This window comes from Embiotoca jacksoni, unplaced genomic scaffold (assembly GCF_022577435.1).
Source record: "Embiotoca jacksoni isolate LCO1_2020_lvr unplaced genomic scaffold, fEmbJac1.0.p SCAF_19, whole genome shotgun sequence".
Lineage (NCBI taxonomy): Eukaryota > Metazoa > Chordata > Actinopteri > Embiotocidae > Embiotoca > Embiotoca jacksoni.
In genome coordinates, this window is record NW_027185329.1 from 11,578,833 (window position 1) to 11,592,746 (window position 13,914).

Below are 13,914 nucleotides of genomic sequence, written 5' to 3' on the forward strand. Positions count from 1 at the left end.
CGTAGGCCAGCCCAGGGTTCCCCTCTGGTTACACCCAGTCTGACCCGCTGCTCTCTGTGCACAGAGTTTCAATGACTGTGGGTAAAAAAAACCTAAACCAAAATAAAACCCCAACTGCCCATTTTGAAGTATTTCAGTCAGCTGAAAAGTCCCCGACTGACGATTTGACTCCGTGTTTGTTGTCAGTTTAATGGCACCGTGTTCATATCATTTACTTCCAGCTTTGTCTCCAAGAAATTATGTTTATGTACAGCTAATATGCAACAGCAAATATGTTTCAAAGGAAACATAATGCTCCCTGGATTATGTTTTATATTTGATGAAATGTTTGTTGTTGATTAATGTTGATGCTGAATATGTAATGTTTACTGACCTTGTATTTCATTTGTTTCCTGCCAAAATATCCCATCTTGCAAATATCTGCACATAATGACTGTCGCACTGTTAAACTTGTCTCTTTCTTTGGGCTGAATTAATGCGCTTACACAACTTATTTTTTCATTGAAAATAAGAAATAAATTACGATTAAAAAAAATCTGCAGTGACACAAAATGTTTATTAATTTATTGAAAACCATAATTCTCAAACCTTGACCAAAGTTCTTTACCTGAAAACAGAAAATACTTGGAGGATGTGAACACTGGTGTCAGTGTCCAGCTTTTTGTACATAAAGGGATGAACAAATTAATAGAAAGAGTCGCCAGTCACACAGTGAATTTTCGGTAACTAACTGAGACATCATTCTGGTAATAATCTCAAAGTCAAGAGGCAAGACTCAAAGGAATAAGACATGTTAACTCAGCATTATCATATCAGGACCACAGAAATAAGTAAGTAGTGAGAAGACAACTAAAATTAAGTGATGACACTTGCATTACAGCTTTCTACTAACTTCTGAATGGCCTCCCAGTTGTTTTGGAAATATTTAAGACTTGCTTAAGGTAAGGGAAGGTCACGGTCTTCGCTAAACATTGAAATAATATCAGCTCTGACTTGAAGCACAACACAAGACATTTACTTTTGCAATATTCAGCCAAAACCACCCACTTTCCTTGACCTTACCCGCATTGTTTTTGTGTTCTTAACCTCACCTCCTGCTGGGTGCTGGACGTGAACCGTGATGTTAGTGTGGTGTTTTTTGTGTATCCAGCTTGCACCGTGTACACCGCCCTACATTTTCTTTCGTACAAGAATGTCTTGGCCTGTAAATAAAGTTGTGTACGGACAGGAATTACTTTTCCTGTCTGTAGTATAAAAACATTATAAGTTCCACTCCGGGTAAATGAACATGGAAATAGTTGATTTATAATAGATGTCGGAAAGCTTGTGCCAAACGTCTGCTGTGGTCAGTTTTAATTTTCCATTCACCAAGTACACCTGATGTGGTGAGTTATAAACTTTGATGTATGGGCTAATCACACAACACAGAAGTATTGCCCACCTTGTAACAGTTCCTGGCATCTGGGAGAGTTTGGCACAAAGGCACAGCTGTTTGATTCATTGAAAATCAACAAAACACATTTAAGCAGTGGTGTTCATTTTTTATACTTCAGGGCTTCAAAACTCCCAAAAGAAAATAGTTGGACCTTTAGGACACTTTAAATTTGCAGAAACATATCTCTTCTTTATGCATTCCATCATTTTTGTTTTTATATTTTTCAGCAGTGCAGCTTTCAGTACGCTGAGCAGAGCATCTGTGTATGTGTGTGTGTGTGTGTGTGTGTGTGTGTGTGTGTGTATGAAGGCAGATGGGATAACTGAAGCTACAGTATTTATGCACTGGTCAAAGCAATTCTAGCATCACTTTTGGTTGATAATGGCTCACAGTAGGTTGTTTTTCATTTGGGGGATTTCATATCTGTTTTGTTTTTTTCAACTGGATGGCACATTGAGGAATGGAGGGGACACGAGATAAAACTTATAATTTTGTTGTGTACTATTTTCAAATCACCGCAGTATGTAATTATGTGGCAAACATCTTAACGTGTGCTGTAAAGCTGTTTAAATTCTTAGCTGCTCATTTATGAAGCAGTTTTGATTGCCCTGCCTTAAAGCTGAAAAAGATGGGCTTGAGTATTTAAAGCCTTCACAAAGGAAATGTCTGCAGATACAGTGAGTGCAGGAGGAAGGTAAGAAAACAATACTAAGTTTTAAACAGCACTGTTTTGCCTGTACCAAAGCTGGTTTACCCTTCAATGGTGACACAAGTCTAAGAACCTGAAAATACTGGAACAGTGCACATATCGACCAGAGCAGCATAACCCTGTAAATGCATTATTTTATTATGGCAGAAACGTTTAGAAATTCAAATTGCATCTGGTCCAGATCTGTATCAAAACACACCTGCTAGGTTGATTACAGCGATGATTTTTGGAGGCTGTTTTTATCCTCTCTGGGTAAAGCACAGGGATGAGTTGTGCCAGATTTGAAGTCAGACTGATGTAACTGAGTCCGACCATTTTTACCCATTTTATTATGTTGCCATAGCACCATGCTGGCCAAGTGCCATCACATTTTGCAGTTTTACTCTTCAAAACACAGTATTTAAAAGCCAAAATAAAAAATAAAAAATTCATGAACATTATAAAAGGCCAGGTTTCTGCTGCCAAATCCTTACAAAAATTAAAGCACTTTTTTAGGCTCATAACTGAAATGAAATTTCATTTAAATATGCAAAATATTCTTTGAAATGTTCTGAAGAAAAACATGATCTCCTTTTGGACTGCTACATTTAATTAAATTCAATACGTTTATTTTCTGCGTTTTAATGTCTTTCTTTGTAGAAGCTTCAATAAATCTCAATGCTTAAGTGTCACCTAGTTTTTAGCAATGTGAAAAATGTTGCAAAATTGAGACATGTTCGCTTGCTGATTCCCAAACACCACCATTGCTAGCAATGACAAATACTTCATTGTCAAAATATTAATGTAAGCTATTGCTGTTTTTTTTTAGGAACCTTCATGTGTGAGCTTTGTCAGTCAAACACACTTATGCAGCACCAGCTGATGACAATGTAAGATGATCATATTGCTTAAGTTATATAGAAATGGTTTGGTTTTTGAATTTGAACTCCGAACAGACCGTAAAAGTTTGTAAAAATTCTGCTCGAAATAAAAGTGGCAGCAGGAAAACCTGTTCCAGCATTTGAGACAAAAGCAGGCAATGAGAGCAGCGCTGCAAGCAGCTAGTATTACTGTAGCTGACAGGGTGTCAGGACATTGCACAGACCTTTGCAAGGACTGATAATTGGTTATTGTTGCACATGTGCGCCGTGGGTTTTTCTTCACTGTTTACAAAATGTAGAAGGATAAAAGTTTTGTAAGTGGTGCTTTTCTGTTGTTGGACCTGTAAATTTAGCTGCTGAGGAAAGGTGTATAATTTTAAAGAAAAGGATTTTTAAATCATTGAAAAGTCAGTTGAAATCGTGAATCATTCGTATGACCTAAAAAAGTGGAGATCTAATATTTTTGCTTTGCTGTCCAGCCATACCCCTTAATGACCATTAAGTCTGTGATCTTCTGCTTCCCTGACCTTTTATCCCACCAGCTTGTAGATAATGGTTACGAGGCTACAGAGGCACCATTAACAATACCGTTGTATTTTTTTTAAGACCAATTTTTGGTTATTTTTCATATATTTCCATAACTTCACAACAGAACAAATGACAGAAAACCACACATGAACCCAGAACAAACATTAACCAGCTGCAAAAGAGAAAAGGGATAAACATGACAGAGGTTAAAAAAAAAAAAAAAAGCTGAATTGAAGTGTTTAATTGCCTACTGTTTACAAACTTAAATCCCAGTATCAAACCACAAGGGTTGAAATCCTACATCATCACACTTAAAAGTGGAAATCCAGGTTTGAAGTATTTATAATTACCTTTTGCAATAAAAAAAAATGTTATTCAGTATTTCGTTGTAAAATATATATGTAATATATACATTGCCTATAAATTGTATGTTTCCTTTTTTTGTGCCATATTGTGTGTCTCTATTGGTGATTATAAAACATCAGAAATATCAAATATCAAATGTGCACCAACAACCCAAAGCAGGTTTACTGAATGATTGACATTCGATGAATACCTCGGTGATCAAAGTGTGCTGTAATGCTGCCTGTTTCATGTGACTCCACCCGCCCCATCAGATTGCTGCCTGTGGAATGTAGCTTTGCCTTGGACTCTTTAATTAGAATAGACTGTTTTGAAGTCGGACTGGTCATTATCTGGCAAACAGAATGGAGACATTTTTCAGATTGTGGAGGGAATATAGGCTCTGTTTTCAAAGCTTAAAGCAGATATGTATCAAATAGTCACACAGATAGATAAATGTGATTCCATGTCTCGCTTGATATTGTTGCTAAGCCTGTTTTCAACTTTTCATGGTACTGTGAAATTACTCGATTTACAGCTGCTTCGGGCAGAGACTCATGGACAAGTGAGAGGAATGTGATTGCACATACTGAAGTTTGTGCAACACCGTAACACAGCTGGGATACAGTTGTTCAATTTGATCAGATAAATGACTGAAGAATACCTTTACTGTAATAATTGTGATCTGAAATTTAATTGTAAATTAGCTTTCATAAGAGACTACATTTTTAAGTTGCCAATGCTGCTTATTGTTTACCAAAAAAAAAAAAAGGAAACGCTTTAAACTTGAGTAAGGAAAAATACAGGTCAGAGGATCTGCTTTAAATGGTTGGTGTTTGTAAAATACAATCTAAAATTGAAGAAGAAAACAAGTAGTCTTCTGAAAATGTTTATTATGATTGAAACCTTGTTATAGCAACAAACACTTTTTCTTTTTCTGCAAGAGTTGAATAAAATAAATACATTAATCAAACCTTAAAGTAGATTAACAGGTACATGAACTCATTATGGAGGCTTTAATGTTGATAAAAAAAAATATTATGAAATTTGGTCCGTGACCTGATAAGCTTTGGCCCCTCACTCTTCATGGCTTTACAGTTGATAAGTGTGCTGAAAAAGTGTGGAAAGCCCCCTTTGGCCATGTGGCTCGGTGTCTTCAGCTGTGGTCTCTTTAATTACACCAGGAACAATGGGGTCAGTTGTCTCAATACAGTTCTGACGGTAACATCTTTACAACATGGAGAAGCATGGAGAAAGCAGCTGTCAGCAAGGATTTTTCTCTCTATCTCCCTTTATCTGCTCCGCTTCAACATTGCTAAGCACCGGGGAAAGCAACTATGTTTGAGATTATACTGTATACTGGAGTGAGGAAAACCATCCAGATATTTATTCTGTTCCTCACTGTGGGATGACTTTCATTTGTGCAGGTATGCTGTGTTGGAAGCCACTAGACCCCATGACGTTTCTGTGGAATAGTAGACATGTATGACCAGGTTGTTGTCATAGGCTTGTACGTACCAGAGATATTAATATTTATAGTAAATAAAGGGAAATCCCTTACATCAAGTCTCATCTGTATTTGAGGAGAGAAGGAAGTTGGAAAAAGATTATGTTTGTTGCTTTTTTTTTTTCTTGTGCTAATGCTGACCTTGATGAAGCTGAGGTTTCATGAAGATTTGGAGGATTAAAGTGTGGCATGGCATTCGAGAGTGAAACTTGAACATATTTTTTTGTGAAATCAGGCAACAATTTTTTTTTTTTTTTTCAGGTGTCCTTCTGAGCAAGCAAAACCAGCAAATTACACACCATTGAAAACATTGTTCAATTGCATTCTTTGCATGTAACAATAATCACATAAGATGACAGGAAAGAGAAAACTTCCAGGTGAAACCAGCCAAAATCAAAGGAAGAAGGATTTAGTCTATAAAAAGTGACTGAGCACAAAAACAACCAAAGAGTTGTTTGTAAGTTTGTCATGTTTAAGACAGTCATATGGTGTTGTTTTTTTTAATGAATGTTGGCCAAAGTAACTGATAACTTTGGTGGGATTTCTATAGAATACAAAGCTGTACTGCAAATACACAGCACCGTGGGTAGTCAAACAGTCGTACTTACGAGATACATCAAATTATTTGAAATAAGGTATAAGCTGGTTTTACACCAATGGTTACATGTTGTGTCGCGCAGTCAAATTGAACAGAACAAAGTAGTGTTTAACAGTCTCCCCTGCAGTGCTGAAATAATGACCCGTCTTTGCGTGCGTTGTGGTCTCTTTCTCTCTCTCTCTCCCTCCCTCTCAGTTGTTTTCTTTATTTTGATGCCCTCTTTCTCTCACTTCCTTCCATTTTCTATTTTTTCATACCATTTTCAGCCAATTCAGATATGTAGCTCAGCAGGAGGAAAAACGCTGGATCTAGTGAAACAAGACCATGAATAATTTAAAACAGTGTTATTAATGGACTTCTAGACATTATGTTAATGAACGATTTCAAGTCTAATTTGTCAGCCCGACTTCTGTTGTCTGGTCTATCAGTTTTGTATGCAGATTATGGGGCATCATCATAACATCACTAATGACAGAGTGATAAAGGTGTGATTGGATGATACTGAAGAACTTAAATGTGTAAACCAATTTTGTTTTCAGACGTTCTCTACTTTAAGTTTTGACAAACTTCACAAACTTATTTTATTTTAACTTTGTTTTGTTTCAGACTCATTCTGAATGTGGTTCTTGATGTTTGTTGTTCAGTTGCGATGATCTAAAACTTTTGGGTCTTCAATCATTCAGTGACATCATGTCTTATTGTTGATCGATAGGGACACATACATCATCATTCACTTCTTCCGTCTCCCATGAATATTAGTTTGTACTCATGAACCGTATGACTGGTGTCGGCCAGCTGGTCTGGTCTGTCTGTGGAAACTGAGACAGCTGCCACAAATGTGGGAGGAGTTTGCTGCACGGACTTTTAAAAAAAAAATTCTTTAAGCGTACATGCTCATTGTTCATGAATCAACACACACTAAAATCATACATCACAGTATGTACAAGACTGACTGTATCAATGAAATATCAACTCTGACATGTCAAATAATTCACAGATTTAAAGAGATCAATTGTCTCACTATTGATGAATGTCTTTGATAACAACTACAAGGGGATACTAACAGGGTGGATTAATATTTAATCAAGAAGTAACACAATGAACAACATGGTAATAGTATTTCTCAGTGAGAGGATGAGTTGTGTCTTATCAGCATGAGAACATGGTGCGACTGAGACTGAAGATCCCAAAGAGCCATTAGTGTCCTCTTTTTCATTCTGACACTGACTTCTGGATATCTGCCATCACTTAATATTATATTACAGCATCAACAACCCCCCGTTTATCTTTATTACTGGCCCCTAATCTCTTGTGACAGTTAATCATGTTACAAGTTCTTTGGGTCGCTTCGGTCCTTCAGAGCTTTCCTCATAGTCTTCGTTTGTGTTCCGCTATAATATTTATAACTTCTGATCACTGAATGGTCCATTATACCGTGCATCCCCCCCGTCACAACTTGTGTCTTAATAAGAGAAGTCACACGTTCTCCCTCAGTGCTGGTTAGCCATGCTGTGATTAATGTCTTCATGGTCTGGTCAAAGTGTCGATATCTTTAACAGCTGGGCCCATCTGTCATCTTTTTCCTGCGACACCCCTGAACGTAACTCAGGTCCTATCAGGGAGGCCATCCATCAAAGTGGTAAACAGAGACGTCTCACATTAGCAGCCCCGAACACTCCCCATCATATACCATAACAGACAAGCAATCATCTGGTATTATGTAGCGCTACAGGCTAATGTGAAATATTAACGGAAATATACGGCACACCAGCTGCTGATTGCATGAGGCATCTGCGCTTGGCATAATGGGTGGGCAACAATTTAATATGGAGACAGTATTGTAGAGTTGCTCCACAGATTTGTTCCAAAGCTGTAATGCTGGATCAGGGACCACGTCAATAAAGAATGATTTTACCCTTTTTTTCTTAACTTTTCTTTGTGTGTAAATGAAAGGCACAGAGCCCCTTTTCTGTGAAAAGCCCATGCCTGCATATTGATTTGTGTCGTATACTCTGTACTCTAAAATCTGAGAAGCAAAGTAAAGATGTGCATTTCACTTGTAGTTAATGTAGATCTGCTTTATAAAAGGCTCATGAAAATGACTGATAGCTACAACCACCTTCAACGTAGAATCTAATGATGCATTCGGATGCATTTATTGCCTTTTCCTGTCATGTCGTTTCCTCAAGGGGGCGTTAGAATTAGAGTCAGCTGGGGTGTCTCTTCATCTGTGCAATTGAGGACGGATTCACCACCCAATGCTGCTTAGATAAATGCTGGAGGGTTGAGGCCATGGGCCAGCTTACTAGGGATCAACCTCATCGTTTTCTCCAGCAACCTACAACCTCCCCTCTATCTCTCCTGGCTTTCTTGCAGTGCTTTGCAGCATCCACTCCTGGCAGGGATTATGCTGACTCTGTAGAGGGAGGAATATATGCACGTTGGAAATCAAGATATGGAGCTTTTGTCAGTACTGTTGTCAAGTGATGGAGATAAATGTGGGTAAAATGTGTTTTCAACGTTTCATTTTGGGAGCTCTGCCTAACACTCAGCTCTTTTTAAAACCAAGGGCCACATTTCTATATCTATATTTTTTCTCTCTGCTTCCTGTAAGAGTCCTTTTTATATTCACGAGGTAGCGTCTCCGCGGCGGTGGGGATTCTTAAGGATAAACTTGTTAAAGTTATAGATAAAAATATGGCATGTCATAGATAAAACATCAGTCTCTTGGCCCCTGGTCACTGACCATTGTGGTCCATTATTTGAATTCAGCCAACAGCAAACCACATTTTCTGAAAAAGAAAAACTCTATTAGATAAAGGAGGCCAAATTAAGCACAGGTCCACCGAAATTGGAGCAAGATAGTGTTTCTTTGACTCTTTGAAACCCAAGCACGATCTGGCACACATTGAGGAGGAAAACATCTAATTGCATCAGCACCTCTGCATAAGAAGTCAGTCAGTTATGAAGACATAATGGAAAACAGGAATCCTCCGCAATGCTTCATGTAATACACACCTTTTTTTATTTCCTCACTCACAGGATTTTTTTTTTTTCTCCCCCATCTGCTGTGGTCAAAGCAGAGATACCTTCATTGTAACAGTGGGAAACATTTTACATGTATTGAGGAATGAAGCAAGGGAGGCCAATAATCAGGGCAGTTAAATGGAAATAGTTTCATTTCCTTTGGTGTAAACAAATACCCCATGTAGTCCCAGGACCAGAGCAGTGGGTAATCGGCTGCTATAACTCAACAGAACACTTTGCCCTGAGCTAAACATAATACTTCCTGCACTTAACTAAATCCATTTTTCAACCCTCAGAAGAGTTATGACAGACCAATACATTGTTGCACAAATGTCTGGCAAAGTTAAATCTTTGCAAAACATGCAGCACAGTCGTGCTTATTTAACATTTTATTAAAAGACATTTCATAGCCTGCACTACGAATGAGCCAAAGCTAAATGGTCAAGGGGGTTACAACTGAGTTACTCTGTATTTCTGCATATATTCTTCAGTTGACTGAATATAATTCTATCAAAATATGAAAATGATTATCCTGAACTACTTTTCTGCTTCAGTTTAATTCTGTTCAATTTCAATTATCCATTTGACTTTAGTTCGTCAATAGGCCATTGCTTTGTCGTTTCCCATCAGTGTGAATTCTTGTCTCAATTCTTAAGCTTCACTTATCATACACGGTGTTGCCTGGATGCTGACTGCAGCAAACTCAGATAATTAATCACTTCTTGCAGCTACAGGTTCAGAGTAAATTGTATAGATTCACAGAAAGAGGATGTGCTGAATGGATTGAGCACAAAGAAAACGTTTTCGAAAGAAAACATATCCAAAATAGAAGATTAGCTATGAGACCTTGAACTTGGATGCCATTGCTTTTTTTTTTCATCCAGGTTCTGAAGTTGATCCTTTTGCAATTAGCACCTCGCGTGTCAGAGAGGTTACAGTCGACTGCTAAGGAGAGGATGAAACCTGCATGACTGTAATAGCATGAATGCTTATTTTCACCCCATCACAAAAAGATGCGGGAGGTCCTTTTCACTTCTGCAGGTGGTGTGATTGCTATTGCCACACCTTCTGGAGCAGCGTGCCTGTATCCAAAGCCAAGTTACACCTATGATACATCATACTAGTGATGCTGTTTGTACAACCCAGCATAAACACATTTCCCATTTGTTTCACTCAGGTTGTAATGGTGCTTGACTTGCTACTCGTGCCTGTTTTTTTCAGTCCATATCTCAGCGGTAAAGCAGGAGGCAGGCTGGTCTAAGGTCCTGCTGCGAGGCATTGGTAGATAAAGCACACTCCAGGTAAAAACATGCATGCACTCACCATTAGATCACTCCCCATGTTGTCGCTGAGGTGGCGCTCTTAATTAGAAGGTCCTGGGATCTTGCTGTCTAAAGTCAGATTTTACTGCCTGCATTACCACTTTATACAATACAGTTCTTCGCGAGCTTAGTTAAAACATAGCAGGGAAGTTCAGTATATTATGTAAATAGGCTGTAATTGACACTATTTTGGAGTAGCTTTGTGGCTTCCTGTTGAACTTGTGCCTTCTCCCCAGCATTGCCTGCACTGTCTTTGGCGATTAGCCTGTTACTCACCTACTTCCTCTCCTGACAATGGCTTTCTCTGCTCATGCAGTTGATGGTTTGCAGCATCAAAGCGAAATGAGATGGCTGCCAATTAGGAAAGGCTTCCAGGTGCATTTCAATGCAAACTCGCACCAGTAACTGCACCCTGTAGTGTCTCCATTCAAAGACACTTTATAACAGGTAGACTTCAACAGAAACTTCTAAAAGTATTTCAATTACCAGAATAAATGACAGACCTCCTATTCAATACATCACTTGGGGGGGTCAACTATGGAATGATGTCTTACTAAATGTTCTAAGCAGGAATTTAAGTTGACTTTCTGTCAGTACAGTTTGTGTAACCTCTTTTTTTCCCCCTTAAATGCTGAAAGTTAACTGTAAAAATCAAATAATCAATTTTCCTGTGTTCTGGATAGACTCCAGTCAAAATGCCTGGAAACAGTGTGAGACCACACAGCTATTCAGACAGCCCCCACTCTCCACGTGGGACACAATGGGTTTTTAATGTTGTTTCTACAAGTGCTGCAACACAGTTGCCTACAATCCGCCTTTACCAAATATTGAACAGATCCCTTTTGACAAGGATTTAAAGGTCCCATATTTCACACGTTTTCTGTGTTTTATTTTCAGTCTTAATATTCTTAAAGAAATATTTTTTTTTTAAGTATGAAAAGACATCTTAATACAATTTTACATCTCCTCTCTAAAGCTTCTCTCTGGAGCTCTACCAAGCACAGGCTGTTTTGTGTTTGTGTCTTTAAGGCGGATTGATGCTGTATCAATTTCCCTCTCCTCTGATTGGCTCACTCTTTCTGAATAATAAACACCCAGGCCAACCACAGGTTTTCTTTGGGTTTGTAGTTGGCGTGACAGACTAATTGCTTGGTGTTTTCTTCTGTATAACAGCTTGGACAGTGTGCTTTGCTTTGGGTAGAAATATGACATGAGTGTGAGTTTGTGACATCACAAATTCCAAACGGTGCAGTTGCGTCAGTCTGTATTTCTCTGTGGACTGAGCATTTTGACACTTTCAATGTATTTGGTTAATCCCGTGACCGGCTTTTTAATTAAAATACAAAATGGAAATCTGAATTTTTACAAAATGGGAACTTTAAGTAGCCACAGATTTAGATTGAGATACCACAATAACAAACCCTTACCTTAGCTGGTAAGGTTATTTTTGATGAATGTAAGCTTCCTGTTCAGTGTTGACCATCAATTTATTTTACATTAATTTTGTGTTGATATTGGACAAAGAAGTCCAATAAAAGCGACCCAAAAGAAAATAAGATATCCATGTGTACTTAACACACTCAAATGAGACATTACCATTTTAAGCATGAGTGATGAACCAGGCACTTCCTCCTTTAAATACCTTTTACTCAAAACAGGTTAGGTCATGACAGAAAAAAATCTCTCCTTGTGAGTGTGTTTCCTGATTCTGCAAATGCACAGTGGTGCACTAAAGTGGCCTTTGAATCAAAATTTCTAGTTATTATTCAAATTAAATCAAGTCAGGGCAGACGGGAAGAGCAGTCAGAAGAAGCTTGCTGCTGTAAATCTTGAAGCTCTACCTCTGTGATTGCTCAGGCCACCATGGAATAAAGATTAGAAGAAAATCACTAATCACAGCGGATGTCATTAGCATATTACCAATAAGGGGATGCAAAAGGGAAAAGAGGAATTGCCTTATAATGCTGGTTAAAGTACGAATCAATGCCATGTATGGATGCACACAGCTGCTTGACAAACAGATATATTCACTTCCAAACATGGGTAAAGGAAGTGTCTAATAATGATGTTTTTTTCAATGTTTTTGTCTGAGTCACTTGCTGAAGCACTTGATGCTAATATCACATTCCCCCTCTCTCTTTTGATCAGCTTTTGCAGCTGGGCTGCCCTGCCTCACTTGGATGCATCAACAAAGCTTGAAGTGGCCACTCTAATCTGGTTAAGTATTGCCTGGTTGGGGAGAAATTAGCCGAATTCTTTTAACTTTTCAAACAAACATAATACAGTCAAACTTGCTGGATGAGAATCAATTACATGAACTGAATATAGGTTTGGAGGGGGGATATCATTTCATCTCTGGAAATCATCTAATACATCTATTGAGTGACATGCGCCTGTAGTATCACATCGAGGCCGTATTTCAGTCCAGTGAAATGAATGAAGCAGAGAAGTATCTGCAGAAACACAGCCAGAATACGTTGCACACATCTTTTTTCCTCCAGTGATAATAGCTATTATCTGCATTACTTCAAAAATAGTAATTTGTCACCTAAATACATATAATATCCTGAGGACTAATGGGATTGTTTCTGGGTAATTGCATAGTTTCTTACTTTTATGTTCCTAAAAGTACAAATTGATGAGGTCACAAATACAAACAGTATAAGTCTGTTTAGTTTGGTAATTTAAACGTAGTTGTAACAAAAGTCTTAACTCTTTGATACGAAGTGCAAGTCATGCAGCAATCCCTAATCAAACGCTCGTTAAATAGACAACCATTTCACTACATAGTCATGTATATTCATGCATCTAAAACTAAAACTAAAACTATCCATCTATGTACTTGTCAAACAATTGTTTGTGCAAATTAATTACAGACATAGTAAAACAGAAATCTAGCTTGATGCAATTTGGGTCTCAACATCTCTTTTCAAAAGATAAGATTCAGAACAAAAAACTGATTTCTTTTATTATGCCTAACAGATGGTTTCAAGGGGGGAAAGAATATGATCACAATACTGACATTTTTGTTGTATTGAACATTTTCCCCCATAAGATCTTTAGGGCAGATTGTCTCCATTTTTCAATGTGTCTAAACCCTTTGTTAGAGGGAGATCTGTTAAATCTGTCTTGCTGCTAATAAACTACCATTATTCCTTTCAACAAGGCTGCACTCATTAATAATACTTCTGTCAGCTGCTCATTCTCCTCTATGAAAATAGAAAATATCATTAATTACAGTTTCTGTCACCCTTTGACAGCTCAAGCAATTGTTCTCGTCCCTGAGTTCTGTTTTATTGTGTCCATACCTAGTGACCACCTATTCTTTACTGTCTCAATGGGGATGTCCAGCATGTGAGAGCCACAAAGGCCCTGGGAGATCTCAGCACGCATTGCAAAGCTTCTGTCCTAGCAACACATTAGTCATCCAGGGAGCGATCGAGTTAGGTGGTAAACTCAAAATGTAGCTTTTATTTAATTCTCAAGCACAGATTAGGGAAGGGTATCAGTCGAGACAGAGTCTGGTTACTCTGCATTGAGGATTTGTTGCATTTTTGCTACTCAGAAATATCCTCCTTGGAGAAAC

At 38.1% G+C, this 13,914-nt stretch overlaps 1 long non-coding RNA gene across 2 annotated transcripts in view; it reads left to right on the top strand.

The window, feature by feature from the left end:
* LOC138200636 (uncharacterized) overlaps nt 1–13,914 on the top strand; it is a 46,146-nt gene that overhangs the window by 11,640 nt on the left and 20,592 nt on the right. Inside the window, exons 1-2 of one of the 2 annotated variants that reach the window (XR_011178412.1) lie at nt 10,231–10,307; nt 12,477–12,545. This is a non-coding gene — a long non-coding RNA (uncharacterized lncRNA). Of the gene's footprint in view, nt 1–10,230; nt 10,308–12,476; nt 12,546–13,914 lie in introns of those variants that run through there. The other variant, XR_011178413.1, reaches the window with a different exon arrangement.